Source organism: Schistosoma haematobium, chromosome 1 (genome assembly GCF_000699445.3).
Source record: "Schistosoma haematobium chromosome 1, whole genome shotgun sequence".
NCBI lineage: Eukaryota > Metazoa > Platyhelminthes > Trematoda > Strigeidida > Schistosomatidae > Schistosoma > Schistosoma haematobium.
Genome location: NC_067196.1, coordinates 15706388 through 15723463, shown reverse-complemented (window position 1 = coordinate 15723463; position 17076 = coordinate 15706388). Strand labels below are relative to the sequence as shown.

Sequence of the window (17076 nt, the reverse complement as noted above, 5' to 3'; positions counted from 1 at the left end):
CATAGTCTTCAGTGAGCTGATATCTCATAACGGACATGGTTTTCCATAGTGGTCTAGCTTCAATTGACTGTTGAAATTACTAAAATCTCCACAAAACCCCTTCTGATATATTATTTTGTTATTTTCAAGCCTAGGAACGTTAAATACCAATATTTCCCCAGTGATAACAAATTTGACAACTAGAAATTATATCATCCAATATTTGCTGAACACATTTCCAAATTAATCATTTTTTATCTGAGTTCTATAAAAAAAATGATTTTCATAATGATTTCTCCATTGTACATGAATTTGAACGTATAGGATATTACACACGGCCGTTTCGTCCTAGTATGGACCGTTCAGTGCTTCCAAGTTTTCCATGGTGGTCTAGCTTCAATTGACTCATGATTTCAATGTGTGAAGTTTCTCAAATCTCCACAAACGCCTTCTGATATAGAATGTTATCAGATAAAAGATAATTAATGATCATATATTTGATTATGGATTGTATTATCTTAGATTAAATATAAGATAGAATACTTAAAAACATAGATTATTTTAATTTTTCACATCTTAATGATAATTCTATTCATGTATAGATATTAATCCATTCCAAAGTGTTTTAGAATTGTACACAAAGAGACAGTTGCTGATCTTCCAGAACAATATAGAATTTTAACAAAGCTTTATATACTTTTTAAAAGGCTCGAATATTTTTTTCTGGTTAGCATTTTTTTAACGAGTTAGTTTTCTACGATATGGGGTCGCTAACTCCATGCCCAACCCTCCTCCTTTATCCGGGCTTGTGACCGGCAGTAGCCCCCGGAGGGACTCCAGGCGGAGTTATATACTTTAGAACTATACAATAATTCCAAAACATTTCTATGAAATCAATCACTAGTCCAGGATTATGATCTGTTTCACTAATTTTGATATACTTAAATCATTCGATATTACCAAGTAAACAATTTAAATTCTAAAGACATTTGATTTGTTCTTCTATAGATTGATAATTTTATAGTTAAATTATATCAATCTGAAGGTAACTAATTATTCAAGGCTATTGTAACCTTCATTATGAACAAAAGCTATTGGTTAGCAACGTAGATCGATTTGATTGGTTAGGGTTTTTGTTTTCAAAACTATATGACTTATCCAATCGTATTATTGCCTTGTTAATGATTGTGTATAAGGAATTATTTGAAACAGATTGTTTATAAACTATTACACATTATTACATTGTTTGACATTGATTTATGAATGAAAATCTATATGGTAAGTAATTCATTATCATTTATTTTATTTCTATATATAAGTAACCTATAAATATTACATTAAAGTTTATCTGTATTAGAGTTTTAAATAAATTCTGTTAGGTTTACAAATATTCATATTAGTACTATTAGTCTTAGCATAAAGGGAATGAAATTAAGAGGTTAAGTGTTCACGTGCCAAACTGAATGTCTTGGGTTCGGATCCTATAGGTGGGATCATGGATATGAAGTGCTGAGGAATCCTATACTAGGACGAAACGGCCATTCCGTGCTTCCAGGTTTTTAATAGTGGTCTAACATCTATCGTTTCATGATCTTAATCAAAAACTTAATAATCTCCACAACCCTATACTGGTAATTATCATGTGCTCACTAGTGATTAGTTTCGTGAGGGAATTCTCGGAGTTCTAGTGAGAAGCCATGACCAGTGGAGCTAATCCGTATCGGTTAGAGGCAGGTATCTACTTCAGTGCAATGGAAGATGGTTTTGCAATCTCGTGGATTGGTTGAGGTTACCCATTAATACCATTGGATGCCGGCTCAATAGTCTAGAGATTGAACGTTCGCACGAGAGATCGAAGATTCTGGATTTGATTTTTTTAAATTTTTGTTTTAACACATAGATATTGGTACGAGGCACCAAATAGATATGCGCCACACAAATCTAATTTGATATATGTGAGGGCTGCGATACTAGCCGGGTGTCCAAACCGAAGCAGGTGGTGTTCTTAGGGTGCCACATCCGGAGCCTTCGGCCTATAAGTCTGATCCACAGGGCAGTGGAGCGTCGTAAGGAGATGTAGTCTCATGGTAATCGGTGACCAACATTTGGTTCATACGCCATTTGTTCCTACAGGATACTGGAGCCTATGTTCACCATTGGTTTGGAATCAGAGTTTTCCAACTCCCCTATATGGACTTTCCGTGTCTACCAACCCGGTTAGAGCGCCGGACATTCGCTTTTCGTCCTCTCAATTTCATAAACAACAACCCCACCACGAGAAGTCAGTGAGTAGGGCTTCCCTGGAAGAGGCTATGTACGCGTGGCCAAGTGAGAGCATCTTTAGAGGGAGAGCGGACTCTTCCCACTCTCGGCCATACCAGGGCATTTGGGGGCAATTCAATGAATTGATATTATTAGCCAATTAGATTTTAAAGACATTTTTAATTATTGTTATTATGCACTCAATATTAATTGTCTAACCTCTTTAATAAAACTATAATGTAGTTTAATAGTTAAGATTGAGTCAATTGAAGCTAGACCACCATGGAAAATCTGAAAACACTAGACGGTCGTTTCGTCCTATTGTGGGACTCTTCAGCAGCGTGCACCCATGATTCTGTCTCACGAGTTTTTATATCATATGATATGTCATAGTTTACTATGAATGCGGTTAATGATAATAGAGTATGAGTAGTTAGTCTATGCTTATTTTTTTAATAATATGAATCATATTTTATAAATTTTATTTCGATTTACTCCGTTGCATTGTCTAACTTTAAATTGAGATGAATTTAACTGTAAGTTTTGATACTATATCATAGTTTTCACTAGCTTTCTTTTTTTAAAAATATATTAGTTTGGAACTTCTTAATCGCTGTGTAGTTACCAATGACATGTTTATCTAGTTGTTTAGGGTCGATCGAATGCTGTTGATCAAGATGTAACATTTATCATCAATCTAAGTGACTCAAGATCATATGTAAGATGTTTAGATGTTAGGTGGTTAACGGTGGTATTTAGGAAGCTCTATCTGACCTAGGGTTTATAATAGTTGATACTCATAAACAAACAATATATGAAGTCTTAAGGGAAGTGATATTCACGCTGGGAGCCAAACCCAGATCATCCAGCTTTGTATTTTGAAATGTTACCAATAAACAATTCGGACCACCAATGATATCTTGAAGGATTAGGAACTATACTGAATAGAGCTTTAATTTATTCATTAGGTATTTTATAAATTATAATCAAGTTTCAGCTATCCACTTGGATTTATTCTTTGAAAAAAAAAATCGGGCAAGTTATAAGGAAATCTTCACTTGTTTTAGTATTAGTAATGAGAAAGTTTTCCATTCAAATTGCTTATTTACATTTTAGTTGAGAGTAGAAAAGATTAAATTTACACTTTAGCCTTTAACAAGAATGACCCAATTTATTTGTTAAGCTTGTATAAATTGAATGGAATTCTGCTTGTTTAAGTTATTGTTATTTTATTATTTGGTTATAAATCTATCTAAATCTAAACTAGGCAATTTATATTGGCATAGATATATATGAGGTGAATTAAGAAATCGATAAATCTTTATAAGCATATAGAACATACTTTTTTTTTTTTAATAGTTTGATAGGGTTCAGTTACCGGTTACAAGTACAACTTGTTCTGTTTCTTGTTTTTCTTTGTTGTTGTTGTTTTCTTTGTCATAAGAGTAACATTTAATCGTTGATTCAACTTTTTGTTTTTGGCATATTTATTTAATGCTGTAATTCATAAATCAACACAAATGGATGTTTTACTTTTTCCCATTATAATTATAAATTAAAGATGAGTATTTAATGTTCTTAAAACATCTGAGAAATCAGTCAGTCAGTTACAAAGTACGACCAAGCACATATGCCATAACTCATTAGCACAACAAGATGAACACCGGATTCATAGAAGTAGTTAATGCAGTGGTAGTAATATGTAAAAGAAAGATTGCATATAAGGATATAGTACAGGAAGAAAGAATTAGTTGGTAGAAAGAAAGATATGAAGCAATTTTAGTCTCGTAGTTTAAGGAAAGATAGTGAGTGCATATACTGACGCGATTGTGATCGATTCTGAGCCATATCAATCCGAGTCTCCAATCATTGGTTACGATAGTCACGCCGACGCCAATCAAGTAGTCTGCGTCTACTAATATGGCTCAGACTAGAATTTATTGACTTCAAGCACTGATGACACGTTTTGGCAATATGTAAATTGATTGTGATAAGAATTTATTTGAAAATAATTTTTATGTTATACTAACATAATAAGTGTTGAACCATTAGGACTTAAGGAACATTAAGAACATTCACAAAAGATCTTCTTTATAATGCATAATTCTCATGGTGTGAATAATTCTTTTAAATACTTGATTTGGAATTCAATTATCAATGAATTATTTCAACTAAAGTCACTTTACTATAGAGGATAATTTATATTCAATATCATTCTATGTTATGATTTGAAACAGCTTTCAAGTAAAACTTATGAAAATGTATCTTCAAGCTGATCATTACTAGGTAAATGATTATTAAAATGTCATGATTGTTGTACTATTTTACCTAAAAATCACGGGTTTTATATCATCTTGGTCAAAGATTCGCGTTACAGAAGAATTGTAATAAAGAACAAATTATCTATCTAGTAACACTTGGTTATTTATAGTTTACCACTTGATGACAATTTATTACAAAGCCTTTCAAGACTGTTTTTTTCTACCACAAATTGTTTATGATATGTTATTGTTCAATGTAAAACTACTAACTGCCGCTTATTCTGAGAGTAAAGAAAGTTGTTAATGAGAATTATACAAAATTTCTCGGGTATGACCTAAATTATGGACAATCTAAAATTGTGTATAGTGTCAGTATATCAGTCATTCATATGATGAATGACAGAAATAAAATGTATATTACATGGAAACTAAATTATTCAGATCTATACAGTGAGTATTTTAATTCATACATCAATGACGCAAATTTGTTTTTTATACTTTAAAAGTAACTTACTAACTTAATTGTACTGACGGATATTTGAGGATTTTACATACTAATAAATGAATTGATTTCTTGAAAAAGGTAACTTACGACTTAACAATACAATTATATAAAAATAGACACAGCAAGAGGTTAGTTATAAAATTAGTTCTCAAGGGGACCAGACACTGTACAGACTTTTATACTACGACCCGAACAGCAAAACTCAATTCTGTGGCGTAACCATACGAGTAGCCAGCACCTTGGCAGACCATTCGCATTATATACTATTTCCGATCACTGATTGCGTCCATCAATTATGCACAGCATGAACAGATAAATTTTGAACTACCACGCTTAAATAACTGTTAAATTAGCAATAAAGACACGGATTACGAGGTACCAGTGACAATAGCCCTTAAGAATTCTAGAAATCAGTCATCAATATCAATGACACGGTTATCTAGCAAACCAGTTATGAATATAAGTTATCAAAGAAATCTGTCATAATGATGCCAAACCATCAGCAATATTCGTAGTAAACCTCCAGTTTTACACAAAACCTTCAGCTCCGACATAACAGCATACACTTTGTTATATACATGTGGGATAGGGTATTAAGCGAGGCAGCCTAGCTTAAAGTAGTAAAGCTCAAACACACTTAAGACCCATTGTCTCATGTCGGTATATGATTACTCAGCCATCGAGATTATTATTTATTTAAAAAACGTCAAATTAATAAGTCGATTTAAGCTAGATCACCATTAGAAACCTGAGAGTACTGAACGGCTGTTTCGTCACAGTATGGGACTTCTTGTCAGTGCGCATCCACAATCCCACACACAGGATTCAAATTCAGGACCTTCGATCTCATGTGTGAACGCCTAACTTCAGCCAGTCCACGATATTTCACGACCACCTTCCACTGTCTTCGGTGGATAACTGCCAGTTGAACTCCACCGGTCAATGATTATCACTAAGACTTCGAGAATAATCTCTCAAAACTAGTTAGCATGTACTCATTAGTGATCAACTTCAAGAGGTAATTCTAGAAGTTCTAGTGAAAAGTCCAATGGCCAATGAATTTATTTAATTAGTTGAAATTTAAGAACTTAATCCATAGTTTCTTTAATCAATTTTTTTCTACTCTTCATATAAACAGTTAATATTTATGAAATATTCTATGTTTACACAATTTACATTGTTTAATCACGAATAGAAAACAAAATGATATATTTAGTTATTGTTGTTTATATATTTTATTGTTTTTTCCTTCCTTCTTTCTTTGTTTCTCTTTTAAATTTCACTCAATTTTTGACATCTAAAAGATTTTCTATATATTTTAACAAATCGTTTTCTTAGAAGGGGTTTTGTGGAGATTTTTAGAGATTTCACTAATTGGAATCATGAGTCAATTGAAGCTAGACCACCATGGAAAACTTGGAAGCACTATAAGGCGGTTTCATCCCAGTATGGGACTCCTCAGCAGTGCGCGTCCACGATCCCACACCTCATGAGATTCTTCCAAGTAGTTCAGTTCACTCATTAGGGGATGTTTATTTATTAAAATTAAAAAAAACATCGTTTATCATTTTTTATTTGTGAAGTTTTATATGTGATTGTTTGTTCTTAGTTTTATCGACCAATTATGTTTCTGTTTTTTTGGTATTTTTATGAACAAATTTTTCCAACATGGATATGTCGTGAAACTATAATTTATGGATAAACTAATCAGATATAAGATAACAGGTCTCAGATTTTGGCGCGAAATTCACTTATTCATTTGGCTTGATAGAGTTTTGGGATTATAACTGATGTCAGTTCATGATGAAAGTTCTAAAAGTAATTCCTAACTTTAACCATCCAGTTTAAATCATAATTCGAATTCTTCACACTAATTTATAATCATCATTTGGTCATAGTTATCAGGTAGACACTCAAGGTCAGTTTAGTGTCGCTCAAAGATCGTTCATAAATTATAGTCTCACCGGATATGTTTCCAGAGCGATTGACTTCCGAATTATGAGCTAAATTTAAAGATCTAAAGTTTGATAATATCTGAAGAGTTTCCATCACTAGTAAAATGATTGTTATTAATTTTAGATTATGTTAAACTTACTTGTAAGGATTTGAATTTTTTTCGGCTAGTTGAAACTTGTGACTAAATGGGAATATTGAGGCAATCCGCTTAGATTGTGTATATGTCACTATAAACTGATCATTTGAAACTCTCAATATAAGCAACGGAAAATTAAAAACCCTTAAAAATAAAAACTTGTTGGGTAATTCATTGACTGTTTGAACTCAGTAGTTCAGTGGATAGCACATTGAGGACTTGAAAGGAAAAACATTGCGTTTGAGTATTAATATGGTGATCCAGTTACATTCGACTAACGAGTCACAAATGAAATGGAACGGGGATCCTATATACTACTGATGACCACAATCTAAATTTATTAGAGCAAACTTAGTTTGTATTGGATTCAACATCATCATAGGTATCTCTAGTAGTATCTTACAACGCTTTAGTGATTGACTGGTCATTTTAACCTTTATCCGTTCATGAGTGTATTGGTCATTATTTTGTCGTTAGATGAGTAAAAGAAGTTAGGCATGTATATGTTGTCAACTAAATGACTAAGTGAGTCGCAAAAGTGACTGGTTTTCCGGATTCGGTAGCTAAGTGAATAATGAGATGGTATTTGAAACGAACAGTATTAGGTTTGAATCTCGAAGTGATTATCAACTCCGGGATGCAGGTACATCCGACTGACGAGTTCCAAATAGAATGGAACCTGAGTCCCGGATTCCAGCCCCCTGAATGCCCTGGTACGGCCGAGAGTGGGGAGAGTCCGCTCTCCCTCTCGAAATGCTCTCACATGGCCACGCGTATATAGCCTCTGCCAGGGAAGTCCTACTCATTGCCTTCTCGTGGCACTACTGTTGTTTACGAAAATGAGAGGACGAAAAGCGACTGTCCGGCGCTTTAACCGGATTCCAAATCAATGGTGCACATGGGCTCCAGTATCCTGCGGGAACAAATGGCGTATGAACCAATCGTTGGTCACCGGCTACCATGGGACTGCATCTCCTTACGATGCTCCACTGCCTTGTGGGTTAGACCTTTAGGTCAAAGGCTCGGGGAGTGGCCCCTAAGAAAACCACCTGCTTCCGTTTGGGCACCCGGGCAGTATCACAGCCCACACACAAATTGATGAACTCTTTATGCCTATGGAAATTACCTTTCTCGCTTTGAAAAACAAACAATTGATTCAGATTATTATCATTACAATTCTTGTCATTATTAATACTATTATTATTACTACTACTATTATTGTAATTATTATTATTATTATTACTATTACTATTATTATTATTATTATTATTATTATTATTATTTTCCACATTATTCACCCTCTTTTATACTTATACAGCGGCTCGTCTTTGGTGGAAATTCGACTGTATCTAAACGTTCTCGAGTCACTGTCCGGTTGAAAATTGTATGTTACCACCGAATACGAGGACTGAAGCAGTTTTTCTGAAACCACGTGCACCATTCAAACTGGCTGCCTTCAACGTTCGCACATTTATGCAGGTCGGACAACAGATAGGGCTGGCTATGTCTTTGGAAAGTCTTAATATTGATGTTTGTTGTCTATCTGAGACCCGTATTCAAGACTCTGGCGAAGTACTACAAATTCGATCTCCATCTGTCGCTTCGAAAAGCTTGTTTTACGTGCGCTTATCCGGGGACCCTGTGGCATCTTCGTCTGGTCTTGCTGGCGTTGGTGTCGCACTAAGCGCTAGAGCTGAGGCAGCACTGGTCGATTGGATCCCCATTAACAGTCGGTTATGTGCTGTTAGATTAGAAAGTTCCATCAAAGTGAGAAGAAATCGGCGTGAGAAACGATGTCTTTTCGTCATCTCCGCCTATGCCCCGACAGATTGCAGCCCGGATGCAATCAAGGATGAGTTTTACCACCAGTTATCAGTTCTTCTCCAGAAAGTGCGTTTGACAGATATTGTAGTACTAGCCGGAGACTTGAATGCCCAGGTCGGGCGTCTAGGCACAGAAGAGAGTCGTTTAGGTGGCCGATGGGGACTCGTTGGTCGCAGGTCAGATAACGGGGACCGTCTACTGCAACTTCGCACAGACCACAACCTGTTTCTGGCTAGCACTAACTTTCGGCACAGTCATCGCCGATGTGCCACCTGGCGTCCTCCCTCTGCATCTCAAGCCTGGACTCAGATTGATCACATCGCGATCAGCTACCGCTGGCGTGGTTGTGTACAAGACTGCCGCTCCTTTTGGAGTACCTATCTGGACTCTGACCATGCCTTGGTCTGCGCCAATCTTGCCTTACTTTTCAGTGGCCAACGAAGTGACCACCACCAAAAGATTGATGTTAGCAAGCTGGTTGCAACTTCTGTTGCAAGTAAGTATCGAACCGAGCTAGCCTCTAGGCTAGCTACCACTCCACCGAAAAGTATAGACGAGCATTGGTTGCAATTGCATGACGCCATGAAAATGGCGGGAAGTCAGTTGTGGGTTTGCGAAACGTCCCGCTTTTAAGCACTGGGTTTCTTCTGGTTCCTTACAACTCATTGAAGCCCGTCGGTCTACTCCGGGTGACCGTGAGTTTGACCATAAACGAAGGATGTTACGTAAGGAAATTGGGCAAAGCTTGCGTAAGGACCGAGAAGCCTGGTGGTCGAAGCGTGCTAATGAGTTGGAAGCAGCAGCTGCATCTGGTAACTACCGGAAGCTCTTCCAGCTCATCCGAGCCACTGGCAGCAAGAAGTCTGGTGTGAGTGAAACAATCTGAGAGGATGATGGGATGCCAATCACTAACATCCATCGACGTCTTGGACGATGGGCAGAATTTTTCGAAGGGCAGTTCAACTGGCCTGCTGCTCCGGCAACATCGGTCAGACTATCCTGCCCTCCATGGCCGGTGACGAATGATCCACCAAATGAGGAGGAAGTCCGCAAGGAACTCCAACTCTTGAAGCGTTACAAATCACCTGGCCCAGATGACGTACCTCCGGCTCTTTTTAAAGATGGTGGTGACTTTTTGACTAAGGAATTGACGACGTTGTTTACAAAGGTTTGGGAACTAGAGAGTGTACCAACGTCATGGAATGAGTCGATAGTTGTCCCTATCTTTAAAAGGGTTCACGTCGTTCCTGCAACAACTATCGGGGGATAAGTCTACTTCCGATTGCGTCCAAGCTATTGGCTTCCGTCATTCTTCGTAGGTTGTTCAAAACCCGAGAAAGATTGACTCGCGAGGAGCAGGCTGGGTTTCGTTCTGGTCGAGGATGTATTGATCATATCTTCACCCTCCGCCAAATGTTAGAACACCGCCATACTTTTCAAAGACCAACAATCGTAGTGTTTCTTGACATCAGGGCTGCCTTCGATTCGTTGGACAGGACTGTTCTCTGGGATTGTCTATTGAAGAAGGGTGTGCCTGAGAAGTTTATTAACATCCTAAAAGCCCTATATACAAACACCTCAGGCAGAGTGAGGGCATACAACCACCTCTCTCCATTGTTCCATTCGAGCAGTGGGGTTAGGCAGGGTTGCCCAATCTCACCATTCCTCTTCAACTTTGCCATCGATGACATTCTGGAAACAGCTCTGATGAATGTAAGTAATGGTGGTGTGGATCTGTTGCATGGAGAAAGACTTCTCGACCTTGAGTATGCGGACGATATTGTCTTACTGTGCGATAATGCCCAAGGCATGCAATCCGCACTTAATCAGTTGGCAATCAGTGTCCGTAGGTATGGAATGTACTTTGCACCTTCGAAGTGCAAAGTACTTCTACAAGACTGGCAGGATTCTAATCCTGTACTCACCCTGGATGGTGAGCAGATAGACGTAGTTGAGAAGTTCGTGTATCTGGGTAGCTGCATAAGTGCTGGTGGGGGTGTGAGTGATGAGATCAATGCACGAATAGTGAAAGCCAGAGCGGCTTATGCCAATCTGGGCCACCTTTGGCGCCTTCGTGATGTTAGTCTGGCTGTGAAAGGTCGGATCTACAACGCGTCGGTGAGAGCAGTTTTGCTCTATGCTTGTGAAACCTGGTCTCTCCGAGTTGAGGACGTTAGACGACTCTCTGTGTTCGATCATCGCTGTCTCCGAAGGATTGCTGACATTCAGTGGCAACACCATGTCAGTAATGCAGAGGTTCGGCATCGTGTGTTCGGGCACAGAGATGATAATTCAATTGGTGTCACCATCTTGAAACACCGACTTCGGTGGCTTAGACATGTTCTCCGAATGTCGTCCCAGAGAATTCCACGTCGTGCATTATTTGCCGACTCTGGGACTGGTTGGAAGAAGCGGAGAGGTGGTCAGTGCATGACATGGTGTCGTGGTATGAAAGAAAGCTGCAAAGGACTGGCTTGTGTTGGTCCTTCACGACTCCCTGGTTGGGGTCTGAGAGATGGTGCTACACAGTGGCTAGAGACGTTATCAGATATGGCTCAGAATAGAAGCCAGTGGCGATCCTGCTGTAACCTTCTTTTACTTTCTTCATAAAAAAGTGGTTGTGTCTCTACCTGAAAGATTTCTTCTGATTGTACCTTTTCGTTCCGTCGTTACTACCACACTACCTTACTCCAATCTCTTCGTCATTGTTCTCTTTTTCCTTTGCGCTCCTTAGTTTTTTTTTCTACTTCTCTTCGAATTCTCATTGTTTTGTGTGGCGCATATATACTGGCGCTCTCTTGTACCAATATTCATGTGTTCAAATAAATAAATAAATAAACCCGGATTCCACTACTAGCTACATGTCATCTTTTCTATCCTAAATGGGAGAATATTATTTGATACATTTTTAAAATAAGTACTTATTTCAAATATATTTTTCGAATTAAATAATTGCTGGAGTTTGAAGAAATTAATAAAACTAGAAATGAATTAATACTATACAGATTTCATGCTTTATACATTCTCTAATTTTCTCAGTGGCACTCATTCATGATCCATTTCAACGACAACAAACATTGAACTCATTGACATTTTTGTACAGTAAGCTTTTCTTGTATTACCCTCCAAAACTGGTCGGTTTTATTTATATGCTATGCTAAGGGGAATGAATCAATACCCCCAAATGCCCTGGTACGGCCGAAAGTGAGGACAGTCAACTCTCCCTCTCAAAATGCTCTCGAGTGGCTACCTGCATACAACCACTGCCAGGGAAGTCTTACTCACTGCCTTCTCGTGGCGGTGGTGTTGTTTACGAAATCGAGAGGACAAAAAGAGAATGTCCGGCGCCCTAACCGGGTTGATGGACACGGAGAGTCCACCTACGGGAGTTGGAAAACCCTGATTCCAAACTAATGGTGAACATGAGCTCCGGAATCCTGAGGGGAAAATGGCGTATGAACCAATTGTTGGTCACTGACTATCATGGGACTACATCTTCTTACATTGCTCCACTGCCTTGTGGATCAGACCTTCAGGTCGAAGGCTCCGGATGTGGCCCCCTAAGAAAACCACCTGCTTCGGTTTGGGCACCCGGGTAGTGTCCCAGCCCTCACATAAATCAAATGATTTAGGTGGCGCATATCTATTTGGTGCCTCCTTGTACCAATGTTTACGTATTTAGATAAATAAATAAAAATGAATCAATAAATAGGAAACGTTTAAACTAACACATGTTTTACATCAATAGTTAAGGTTAATAATTTCACCCTAGAAACTTAATTTTAGAACCCATAATTAACCAACGTAAAAGAAGTTATATAAATGAATAGTTACTTATTAAGAAAACTTTTACCATTCTGCCTAATGAGATTGTGAAAGCCTGTTTTTGTCAAGGAAATGATGCATAGAAATTGAAAATGTCATTTGTCTGGTATGGAAAAAGAAATAATCAATAATACCAGTTAAAAACTATTGAAAATGTTATAATGGACTGGAATCAAGAGTGGTTTCGTCTTTTTTTCTATAAAAAAAATCAATATTCCATAGCTGAATGAAAGTTCCAGAGATAAATGGAACAGAAGGCAATGATCTAGCTTTTTAACTACTTTCTTCTTCAACCAATCAACCGTACAGATTATTAAGAAACAAATCTTGTTCGTAATTAAAATGCACATTCACAAAGAACAAGCATAAACATTCATGTCCATATCATTTTAGAAATTGATAAACAGAATAAGAAATGACCTAAATCATGTAAAAAAAAACATCCACAAGTATGAGATTAGATGAAATAGATTACAAACTGTAAGTTAGAATGATATTTATTAGTGGGAACGTAGGCAAAAGTGACAAAAAAGGCAACGACGTATGTTCCTATCTTTTCGAGTTCTTACGGAGCCGTTTAGCTGAACAGTTAACGGTGATTCATTCTAATAGTGTTTGTTCTGCCTTCATACTTAGTGCTATGCCTACACATACCAGTCCATGAGAATTAGCTATCGAGTCGCCAGATTTATCTCATCTATCCTGAAATGTAGGTTTTGATATTTAATTGTAGAACCCAGTAGAACATCTCAGATATAATATATAATCTAACAATATAATCATTCTGAATAATTCATGACAATATAATCAATAAAATATCAAATTAGATAGGATGGTGATTAGGTTGTGACAAATGTAATTCTTTGTAAATATTTTATGAAATTCATTATACTAAATACCTACAGTTTTAGATAGAAAGTATTTATTATCTAACAATGTTGTGTTAGATTATTCAAAAAATCAAAGACAATTTATATTACCTTTCATTAACACAACCATAATCTATAGAGTCTAATTAGTTTTAAGAAAGAATAAATGATAATCATTAATGAGTCTTTTTTTTTCTATATTAGAGACTGGATTATAATTGACAATTAATAAATCTTAATGAAATACCATTGTACACTTACCATAAAACATAAGTATTGTTGTTTTTGAAGTCTTATAAAACAAAAACTACAAAAGAATAAGTTAAATAACAATGTTTATTCTTAAATCGGGCCTACTTAACTTGTTACTATGAGATATAAATTCAATATGTTTGTATCGCATTGGTTGAAGTTAGACATTAACATTGTTGGATGCCAACCGGCTCAGTGGTCTAGTGGTTAAGCACTTGCTAGGCGAGATCATGGTATCACACTGCTGAGGAGTCCCACAATAGGACGGAACGGCCGTCCAGGGCTCCCAGATTTTCCATGGTAGTCTAGCTCCAACTGACTCACGATCTCAACTATTGAAATTATTATAATATTCGCAAAAACCCTTCTGATATTATTCAATGATGTGCTAGATCAATTCGAAAATTTCCCTCGTTATTTTAATAGGTTAACTTGCTAAAATTTCGTAGTTTATTTATTTTATACACATAGTTCCGTTTATTATTTTAAAGAGAGCAAGAACAACGGTTAGTGCGGAATAATATGAATTCATTTTATTTCGTTAGGTTCTCATCAGCTGCTTACAACCTAAAATATGTGAAATTCAAAGTTATTAAAGATATTGACATACTTATACAACAGAGGGCGATGAAGGATGAATATATGTAACATAATGTAGCAAAGATTTCGTTAGAGTTAGTGAGGTCATAAAATTTTGTTTCGAACATATAGAGTTTGGGAGGGAAAGTTCCAGAAAATTGAGATAGTGATTAGAAATCATGGAATTAAAACACATTAGACGATTATGTAATGAAGTAACTGAAAATAGATTAATGTTAATAAAGAGAGATATGAATTGAAATTGGTCAGTTATGAATGATGTAATTATAAAATTCAGAAAGAGTTGGAAAGAAATAAAAATAAAAGGGTGTGTGTGGTGAATGTTACCAGGGCAAAAAAAGATTTATTACTGTTTCTTTTTGTATACAAAGATCTGGTTTTAAACGTTTGATTGCTGTTGCTTCGGCGAATTTCAAAAGGTTTGAATTTGATTGTTTGTTGATCACTTTGAAGGAGATGTCTTGCAACAGCGCTGCTAAATGCTTTTAGTCCGTTTGATATCAAACTCTTCGGAATATGTTCTTTGAATCGGACGTAGGCTCTCCTTTCTGTTCTATCAATGCAACTGCTTTGGCATTATTATTATCTTTATTCAATATTATATTTTTGGTACAATATGGAATTCTCAGAACAAAGTATTTCAGCAAGTTACCTTTTCATATTTCTTAATCGATGTTGACGGTAAACATTGAGTGATTTCCAATTGGATGTTATCAGTACAGGAATCAACACCTGAATAATGTTTATTTTCAATTTATATTTCAATGAATTGACATAATATTCTGTTGACACAAACAAAAGACAGATAACTTGTTGAATTATCTAGATGACAGGAACAGATAGCTCAGATATTCAAGTAGACTAACTTTATTTAATAATGAAATGTTAGAAATCTTTAAACAACTTCTGTTAATTGAACAGAAATTGTATCAACAAAAAAAATCATGAATATGGAGATAATTTACAATGATTGTATTTTATTATATTTGAATAATTACTATCAAAAGTTAAGCTAATTATTAATTGTAAAGGCAAATATATATGAAGTTAAGATTTAGATGATAGGGATCTGTAGTGTTAGTCATTATTTTAAGCCTATATACCTTATTCTAGTTTTTGGACAAACCAATCTATTCATTCTACTTGAGTCATATGTTGACCTTGTCAATTATTCGCTTGTCAGTCTTGATTGTTTTATATGAGCGTATATGTGTGTGCCCTTCTTATTCCATTAATCACATGTCTGTAGCTTTATTTTGTCCGACTATAAATATTGAGTAACGCTTGACTAAAATGGAGTTGGCTTCCCAACCATCCTCCCTGCGTGTCATTTTGCTCTGTTCTATTACATTCACTTTACATACAAAATATATGTATTCAAAGGCCATTCTCGTTAATTGACTTATCTAAATTCCGTTATTGACTAACGTGATTTAAGTCGACGATGATATACGAGAAAAGGCGATAACAACCATTTATACGATCTAAATAGGAGTCAGATGCTCGGGCCACCCAAAGATCATATATGATTCAAAAGTCATAAGTTGATATTCAATGAACTGGGAAATTTGAATCATCATCAACTATAACTATTCATTATATTCACTTATGATTATTCTAGTGATCATTTTAGTAGAATGTAGGTAATTTTATTGATTATTATGATAATAATAATAATTGAAGAAGATAAGTTGAGTAGAAACAGAAATAAAGAAATTGAATGAATCAATATATTTTATCTTGTATAGATTTAAATTTCAAAAAAAAACTATCAACTGGAGATTATTATAGATAATCTATTTTATAATGAATGATTTTAGAGTTTTTATTAAAGAGTTGAGGCATTTAGCTAGAACAGTGTTTACTCTTGCACATTATGCACATCACGTATGTTCAGTGTTTCAAAGAACTCTTCCGAGTTAACCATTATCATCGAACTAAGAAAAATAGGCAATTTTACTAGTGAGAAGCTGTGACCACTGGGACTAATCCGTGTCGCGTAGAAACAGGTATCTACCTCAGTACAATGGAAGATGGTCGCGCAATTTCGTGGATTGGTTGATGTTAGACACTAACACCATTGGATGTTAGCTCAGTGGTCTAGTAAGATAAGCGTTTGGGCGCAAGACTGGGTTAGGATTTTGCGAGCAGGATCGTGGATGCGCACTGCTAAGTTGTCCCACAATAGGACGAAACGGCCGTCCGTGCTTCCAGATTTCCAACGGTGGTCTAACATCAATCGGTTCATGACGATCACAATGGCGTCGGTGTATACACTCTCTGTCTTCTCTTAAACTAAGAGATTAAAATTGATTCATTGATTCTTTCTACGAACTAATTCTTTCTTCCTGTACTATATCCTAATACACAATCTCTATTTTATATATTACCACCTCTGAATTAACTACTTTTATGAATCCGGTGTCCATCTTGTTGTGTTAATGAGGTATGGCAACTTGGACCGATGCATATATGTGCCTGGTCCTACGTTGTAGCTGACCGACTGACTGACTGGGTTCATGATCTCAATCAAAAAACTTTTTACTCCTGATGAATCTGGCTAAAGATGAAACACTTGGAGAATGAATATTTAGATTTTACTATTTC

At 36.2% G+C, this 17076-nt stretch overlaps 1 protein-coding gene across 1 annotated transcript in view; it reads left to right on the top strand.

The window, feature by feature from the left end:
• Positions 1–1156: 1156 nt before the first annotated feature.
• Positions 1157–17076, top strand: part of MS3_00003547 (uncharacterized protein) — a 62015-nt gene continuing 46095 nt past the window's right edge. The window contains exon 1 of the mRNA XM_051211371.1: positions 1157–1257. The gene's annotated coding sequence lies outside the window, so the exon portion shown is untranslated. The remainder of the gene's footprint in view (positions 1258–17076) is intronic.